Below are 8,020 nucleotides of genomic sequence, written 5' to 3' on the forward strand. Positions count from 1 at the left end.
GAGACATAAAAATGGATCAAGTTTTAGTATATAGCCAAAAAGGTTTCTAAGTATATGAGTAAGGTTAGATACCTTATCCTGAGGATACTATGGATGCGGCCCTCTTTGTATATTGATACAATCGATGTGATCTCAAAATTGTTCATGTAGAGACATGCGAGTGGGGGCATCCTATACAAAAGATGTTTACATAAGACCAGACTACGAAATAATCACTTTTCCTTATAATGTTACTTACTGTTTAAGATTGACTATTTTAAAGCGATGACCTACGTAACTTGACCTTAATCCTGAGTTAAACTATGAACTCCTGTTTATTTGGAATTATCTTTAGATTTTTATGGGTGAGGGTTGGCTTAATAGCATTGGCTTAATAAGCCTCCCATTTCAGGGGTAAGACCGAGTAGATAGCTGGGGACATAGGGTGCAAGATGAAATTCACTTCTATCCGCTTTTAGGGATAGTAGAGAGGTTGTTCCCTTAAGTGTTGACTTCGGATCTTGAACAAGGGTCTTCACCTTCTCATTGACCCAAGAGGCACTTGGTTTGATGATTGGATCGCAAACTAATTGTTCATTAGAGGATCAGTGAAACTTAAGGAATAAGAGGTAATCTCGGGGGTAAAACAACTATTGACCCGACCATTATTACAAATAACATGTGAAAGGCTAATTTACTAATTATGGTTATATCAAGTGGACATAATATATCTACAATGAGGGTAGTGCAACTACTGAGCTTTAGTGGAGTGACCCGATAGTTAACGAATGTTGGTTAATTAGGTTAAAGAGTTTAGTCGATTAATCTCGAATCTTTGGAGTCCATGATCTATAGATCCATTAGGTCTCCCTACTAGCTCACAAATGGAAGAAACCTTATAATAGAGTGATGAGTTAAATTTGAAACGTTCAAATTCAAATTAAGGGAGTTAGTAATTATATGCAATATAATTACACGAATAATTACTAAATTAAATGAAATTGGAGAATCGGATAATATTTAAATATGATTTAAATATTAATTACATAAATAGAGATTCATGGTTGTGGAATTGGTGTTTATTAATTGAATATTGTATATTAAATTATTTCAATTAATTAAATTATTTAATTATTTAAATCAATTAAATTTAATATTGAAAATTTGAATTTTGTGATAATTCAAATTTAGAAAATCAATTTTTTGTTTTAATTTAACTTTTGAAAATTAGATTACAATTGAATTTTAATGAAAATTCAATTGTTTGATTTTAAATCAATTTTAAATAGAATTGATTTTGGAAAATTGAAAATTCAATTTTAAAACCAGTGGTTTTTTTTCCAAGATTACTCACATTTCCACCAAATTCTCCAAGGAAGAGATGTCAACTTATGATGCAAAGCTTGTATGATCAGCTTACATGGATGAAATGAATAAAACCAGCTTCATCCCACTAAGTTTATGGTCATGGAATCAAAATTTTGAAGCTGAAGTGATTGAAGAAGTGGTTCTTCATTCTTCAGCTACAAACCAGAAACTTCTCCAAAATTCCCTCCATTCTGTTCATTTTGAGTCCCACAACTCAATCTAAAGTCCAAAGAGAATAGTAGGGAAGATCTTTTGGTGGTATACACTTTGCAACTAAGGAAATTAAAGCTGATTTTGAAGATTGAAGTCTTCAAAGGTGAATTATACTGAAACTCTCTTTTTCCTTATATGAACATGCTTAATTTGATGCTAAAATTAATGAATTATAGTGCTTAATGATCCTGAATTCTTCTACTGACTGCTTGTTATATCCATCAAAAAGCAACTGGGTCTAAGCCCATGTAGGACCCTTGGGATACCTTTCTAAATAGAGGCATTACCCTTTTATTTAAGGGGATTAAAAAAACTGAAGATTGGAAGCTCTAAAGATCAAAACATTGAAGTTTTGAAGACTAAAACTCTCAAGTTCCGAAGAAATGAAGACAAAATTAGTTCTCAAGTTTTGAAGACTGAATTTCCCCAGTTCACAAGCTCTAAAGATTGAAACTCTCAAGTTCTGAAAAATTGAAGACTTAACTGAAGACCGAAATTCTCAATCTCTGAAGCTCTAAAGAATTGAAGATCGATGTTCTCAAGTTTTGAAGAACTTAACACTGAGGTCCCAAGCTTTAAAGATCTGAAGACCAAATACTTAGGAGATTAAATCTCCAAGTTCCTGAAGACTTCAAAGCTGAAGCTCCTAGAAGGTTTGGAAGACTTAAACTTCTTGTAACATTAAAAAAAAAATCAAAGGAACATATATTAGAGTCTATATCTAGTATTTATAGTACAAATCAATACAAATAAAAAGTTCAAATTCAACTAATTAAATTTATTTGGAAATATCATCGAACAATAACTATTGGACTTGAAAGACACCCACATTCGAACAGTTGTGTCCTATCAAAGAAGGACAACATAGTTTAAGAGACACTTACACTCAAATGGTTGCATCTCATTTACAAAAAGTAAAATACACATTTATGAATAAGGAAAGAGCAAAATAGAAAGGAAAATTTCCAACCCTACCTACCCTACATGTTAAAAAAATAGTAACAACAATAGAACAATTAATATTAAATCATAACATTAGCAACTTTAGTTACATACTTCTTTTAGGACAACTTTAATTACTTACTTTAAAAAAAAATGGAAAGAAATCTACTTTATTAAGCCTTTTGGGCTTCAATTAGAACAAGGGAATACATCACACCAGAGCTCAGATACACCATGCTTTTTGGCCCGTACAACAGATTTATTAGCAATTGAATTTAAATTGTGTTTTACATGAAGAAAAGAGATGCAAAGGACTTCGCTGAAGGAAACAAATCGTTTATTCAGGAGATCAATGGTTGTTGAACAATCTGACCCAACGATTATCTTTTGGAAACCCAGTATATATGCAAAACGAACACCCCTCTCAAATGGCTTTCATCTCAGATGAAGGAGACTTAATGACGATATTCAAATAGATATGGGCAACAGCTCTGAGAGATCCATTGGACTCTCTACCACCAATATCAATACTCATCAACAGAGATTTTTGACCCCATGCTACATCCACATTTACCTTGGTAGTTCTAAGTGGGGAATGTAATGAATTGCAGCAAAGCTCAACGAATCTCCCGCCTAAAATCAAGGCATAATCACATCACAACCAAAATTTTATTAAAAAACACACACACAACCAAAAGTGTTTAAAAAAGGGACAAATAAACCACGAAGGAAAAGAGACTCAAAAGCCAATTTAGCCAATTTTAAAATTTGCTATTTGCTATTAGTTTAGCCATTTATATATATATATATGTATATGTATATATGCAACAACTAATTAACCCTATGCTTTGATCATCGATGTATACTTCTTTTTATCTTAGTGATACACTTTAGTTAAAATGTATCATTATTACATTTTAATTCATTAAATTCGTTTTCTATGGATTAATGAAAGATTTAAGAAGAACATGTGAAGGTAAGATGAAAATCAACATGAAAAATATAGCATATCAAACAAGCTTAGTAATAAAACCAACACATATCAATGATAGTTTCATAATATTGTGATATACTTAAATTTTTTTCAATTACTAATTAATATTTTATTTAAAATGGATTTTAAATGAGTGTTGATATACGATTAAAATACTAATAATGCCATACTTAAGATATTGATATACAAATACAGTTTAGTTTTATGTATCATTTATATGACTATTATAGCTAACACCAACAAATTTTAACTAACATAAAGACGTACACTCTTTGACTAAAGTTTAGAGGATTGAAACTCTCCATCCCAAATTGTTGTACCTTTATATATATATACACACACGCATACACGGTAAGTAACTGTGTTAATTGACTCATAAATTAAAGATAAGGTAAGAAGATGGAGACACAATGTTTACGTGGTTAGGCAAGATTGCCCACGTCCACGGGAAGATCTAAATTCTTTTTACTGATGAAGATTGCGTACAAATTTTTGTTGTTTACAGAAAACTAAGAAAATGATGATAACTCTCTAATTTCAATTTAAAATCAGTGGTATTTATAGAGTATACCAGCTGACCATTTACAAAGTTAGTTATAAACAAACAAAAATTGAGGTATTTGAGTCAAAGCTTCTTCAAATTCTCCACCTTGACTCCAATGCCTTGCAATATTCTGATCTTCCTGATTCTGGTCGGTTTGTCTACCCTGTGTCTAGAAGCTTAAAACCAATCTGGTCTAAATATTTAAATAATTTAAGCTTTAAAACAGGTTTTGTTAACATGTCAGCTGCATTGTCAGAAGTATGAACCTTTAAAATTTCTATCTCTCCTGACTCAATTTTATCTCTAATGAAATGATACTTGATATCAATGTGCTTAGTTCTAGTGTGGAATTGTAGATTTGGGGACAAATGGATAATACTTTGGTTGTCACAGTAGAGTTTCACTACTGTTTGATCTATTCTAAAGTCTTTTAGCAATCCCTTGAGCCACAATGCCTCTTTGATTGCTTCTGTTAAAGCTATATATTCAGCTTCTGTGGTAGATAAGGCTACTATAGGTTGTAGTGATACTTTCTAGCTGATTAGATTAGGACCAAAAAAGAAAAGGTAACCTGTTAAGGACTTCCTTTTGTCTAAATCACGAGTATAGTCAGCATCCATATATCCATAAAGCTCTAGGTTTGATTCAGCTGACCTTTGGTAGACTTTGACTTTTTAGACCAAACTAGGTACTTTAGGATCCATTTAGTAGCTCCCAGTGTCTCTTACCAGGATTAGACATATATCTATTAACTAAGCTAGCTGAATATGAGAGATCAGGTCTGGTAGAAATCATTAAATACATTAGGCTTCCGACTGCTTTATTATAGGGTATGACAGCCATCCGTTTCTGATGTTCTTGGTCAAAATCCTTAGGAGAGTTAGTTGAGGAAAGCTTAAAGTGCTAAGCAATAGGTAAACTCACAGGTTTGGCATCATTCATGTTGAACCTTTTAAAGATCTTCTCATAGTAAATGGATTAATTGATGCTTAGAATAGACTCCTCTTTGTTCCTTTGGATCTCTATTCTTAGGACCTTGCTTGCTTCTTCCCAGTCCTTCATATCAAACTCTCTTTTTAAGAGGTTTTTAACATGGATTAGATCTCCTTTGGACCTATCTGCCAGCAACATGTCATCTACATATATGAATAGGTAAACTTTATCGTTGTAAGAACTCGTATTTACATAAACACATATGTCAAATGAACTTTTTTTTAACCCAATGCTAGAAATATAGTCATTGAATATTTTATACCAGCACCTAGGTGATTGCTATAACCCATATATAAACTTGTTGAGTAAGCAAAAGAGATTTTCTTTTCCTTTAACTTCAAATCGTTTAGGTTGCGTCACATAGATTGTCTCCTCTAGATGTCCATGAAGAAAGGCAGTTTTGACATCTAGTTGATACAATTTTAGATTATTTTGAGCAACTAAGGATAGAAGAAATCTTATGGAAGTTTGTTTTACAACAGAGGAGAAAATCTTAGAATAGTCTATTCCTTCCCTTTGAGTGAACCCCTTTACAACTAATCTAGCTTTATACCTGGGCTTTTGATCACAGGATACTCCTTCTTTAAGTTTGAAAATCCATTTAGAGGCAACAGGTTTGTAACCTTTAATAGAAGAACTAAAGACCAAGTGTCATTCACTTTTAGTGAATGCATCTCCTCATTCATTGCTTCAATCCAATCTCTTACATTAGCACAACTTGTTGCTTCCTCAAAGGTAGTTGGTTCTTGGTTAGTAGGAGCTACCACAATATTTAACACCAGATTCATATAATTCATTTCAGTATATCTAGCTAGAGGTATGATAGTTCTCCTTTGTCTATCCCTAGCTAAGACACACTGGCTTAAATCAGGTTGCTCATATGCTATCTCCTCATGTTCCCCTACATCTTCCTCAATTTTTACTATGTCACTAGGTTGGCTAGACTCAATTGACTGCTCAGTTGGTAACTCCACCTCAAATCCTGTGTTGGATAACTTTCCTTCATCCTTAACCTTTTTCTTCTTTTGCATAAACATCTCATCTTCCCTAAAAGTGATCTATCTGCTCACTATGAACTTCTTTTCAACCGGATGCCACATTTTAAACCCCTTAACACCCTCTGTAAAGCCCACAAACATGCACTTGACTGCTTTGGCCTTTAACTTTATTTTGGTGTACAAACCCTACACATCCAAAGACCTTGAGGTTATTAAGGTTAAGAGGATGATTAGTCCACTTTTTCCTCAGGGCTAATCAATTCTAAAGATGTGTGAGGGCACCTATTCAAGGTATACACGATATAGGTTGCAGCTTCTGCCCAAGAACTTTCCCCTAAGATAGCATCAGAGAGCAAACATCTAATCCTTTCCATTATGATTCTATTTAACTTATGGAACACGAGACATACGCAGCGGAATAAGGATCTAATTACACTCTAATTACTTCTAATTAAAAGGAAAATAACATGCAAATATAGGAAAAACAGTAAATTAAAAGGCATATAATACAACCTTTGTAGCTCCCGAAAAATGCTTTTCCTCGTTGAATCTCGAACCGAACTCTTTCGGACCACCACTAGAGTTTACCCGCCATTCTCTGGACTCGGAACCGGGTTGTGGGATCCGATGAATGAAGGAATGAAAAGGGGAAGAAGTGGTAGTTCAAAGTTAATGTGAGAAAAAGGGAATTTTTGGTGAGAATTTTAGAAACCAAAATTATAAAAATTCAGCTTGCTTAAAGAAGAAAAGAAGAAGAAATTTGTTTTATAAAACTTCCTTTTTATAAAACAATTACATGCATTTAATGCATGTAAAACCTCACCAAAAATCAACACCTCACAAAGGACTAAATCAAAGTGGGCTATGTGTTATTCTATAATGTTTACACATAGTCCACTTAAGTTAGTGGGATTATCCAACAAAAATGTTGGATAGTTCCACTAACTCTTAGTCAAGGACAAAATGGTCTTTTTCTATTTGGTCAAAGTCAAACTTTGACTTTTAGCATAAAAGTCAACCATTTGACTTTTTACAGTTTTGACCCTCTTGACTAATTTTGACCTCCCGAACATGAATCCGCATTCATATTTTCGAAATTCAAATCACATTTGAATATAGAGCACCATACAAAAACCGATAGTGATATCACATATACTTGTCGTTTTTAATCCCTTTTCCTAATTCGAACAATTCGAATTAATCCAACATACTGTTCTAAGTTTAATCCATATGAGCTAGCAGGGGGACCTAATGGATCTACAAATCATGGGCTCCAACAATCCGAGATTAACCGGTAAAACTCTTTAACCTAATCAATCAACATTTGTTAACGAACGGGTCATTCCACTAAAATTCTGTAGTTGCACTCCCCTCACTGTAGATATATTTTTGTCCATCTGATATAACCGTAACCAGTAAGTCAATCTTTCACAGGTTGTTCGTGGTTTTGGCTGGATCAAAATACCATTTTACCCCCGAGAACACTTCTTGTTCCTTCAATCCCACTAAACCTCTAAAGAACAATTGATTTGTGGTCCAACCAACAAATCCAGTTCCTCTCAGTCTAGTGAGAGGGTGGGGCCCCTTGTTCTTATTCCAAAGTCAGCACTTAAGGGAACAACCTATCTACTACCCTTAGAGACGGGTAGGAGTGAAGTCCGTCTTACACCATATGTCCCCAGCTATTTACCCGGTCTTACCCCTGAAATGGGAGGCTTATTGAGCCAGCGCTGTTGAGTTGCCCTCACCCATGTAGATCTAAGGGTAATCCCGAATAAATAGGAGTTCATAGTTAGCTCAGGATTGAGATCGAGTTACCTAGGTCATCAAATTTGAATTAGTCAGTTTTATACAGTAAACGGTGTTATAAAGAAAAAGTGACTAAGTCGTGGTCCAATCTTATACAAATTCATTGCATAGGATGCCCCTACTCACATATCTCTATATGAACGATTTAGGATCACATCGATTGTACTAACTACAAAGTAG

At 33.8% G+C, this 8,020-nt stretch overlaps 1 long non-coding RNA gene across 2 annotated transcripts in view; it reads right to left on the bottom strand.

Moving 5' to 3' along the window:
- Nucleotides 1-2,607: 2,607 nt before the first annotated feature.
- The window catches only part of LOC120088013, a 21,293-nt gene continuing 15,880 nt past the window's right edge, over nucleotides 2,608-8,020 (bottom strand). Inside the window, exon 6 of one of the 2 annotated variants that reach the window (XR_005484788.1) lies at nucleotides 2,608-3,135. This is a non-coding gene — a long non-coding RNA (uncharacterized LOC120088013). The remainder of the gene's footprint in view (nucleotides 3,136-8,020) is intronic. The other variant, XR_005484787.1, reaches the window with a different exon arrangement.

The sequence above is a fragment of the Benincasa hispida genome, chromosome 10 (assembly GCF_009727055.1).
Source record: "Benincasa hispida cultivar B227 chromosome 10, ASM972705v1, whole genome shotgun sequence".
Taxonomy (NCBI): Eukaryota; Viridiplantae; Streptophyta; class Magnoliopsida; order Cucurbitales; family Cucurbitaceae; genus Benincasa; species Benincasa hispida.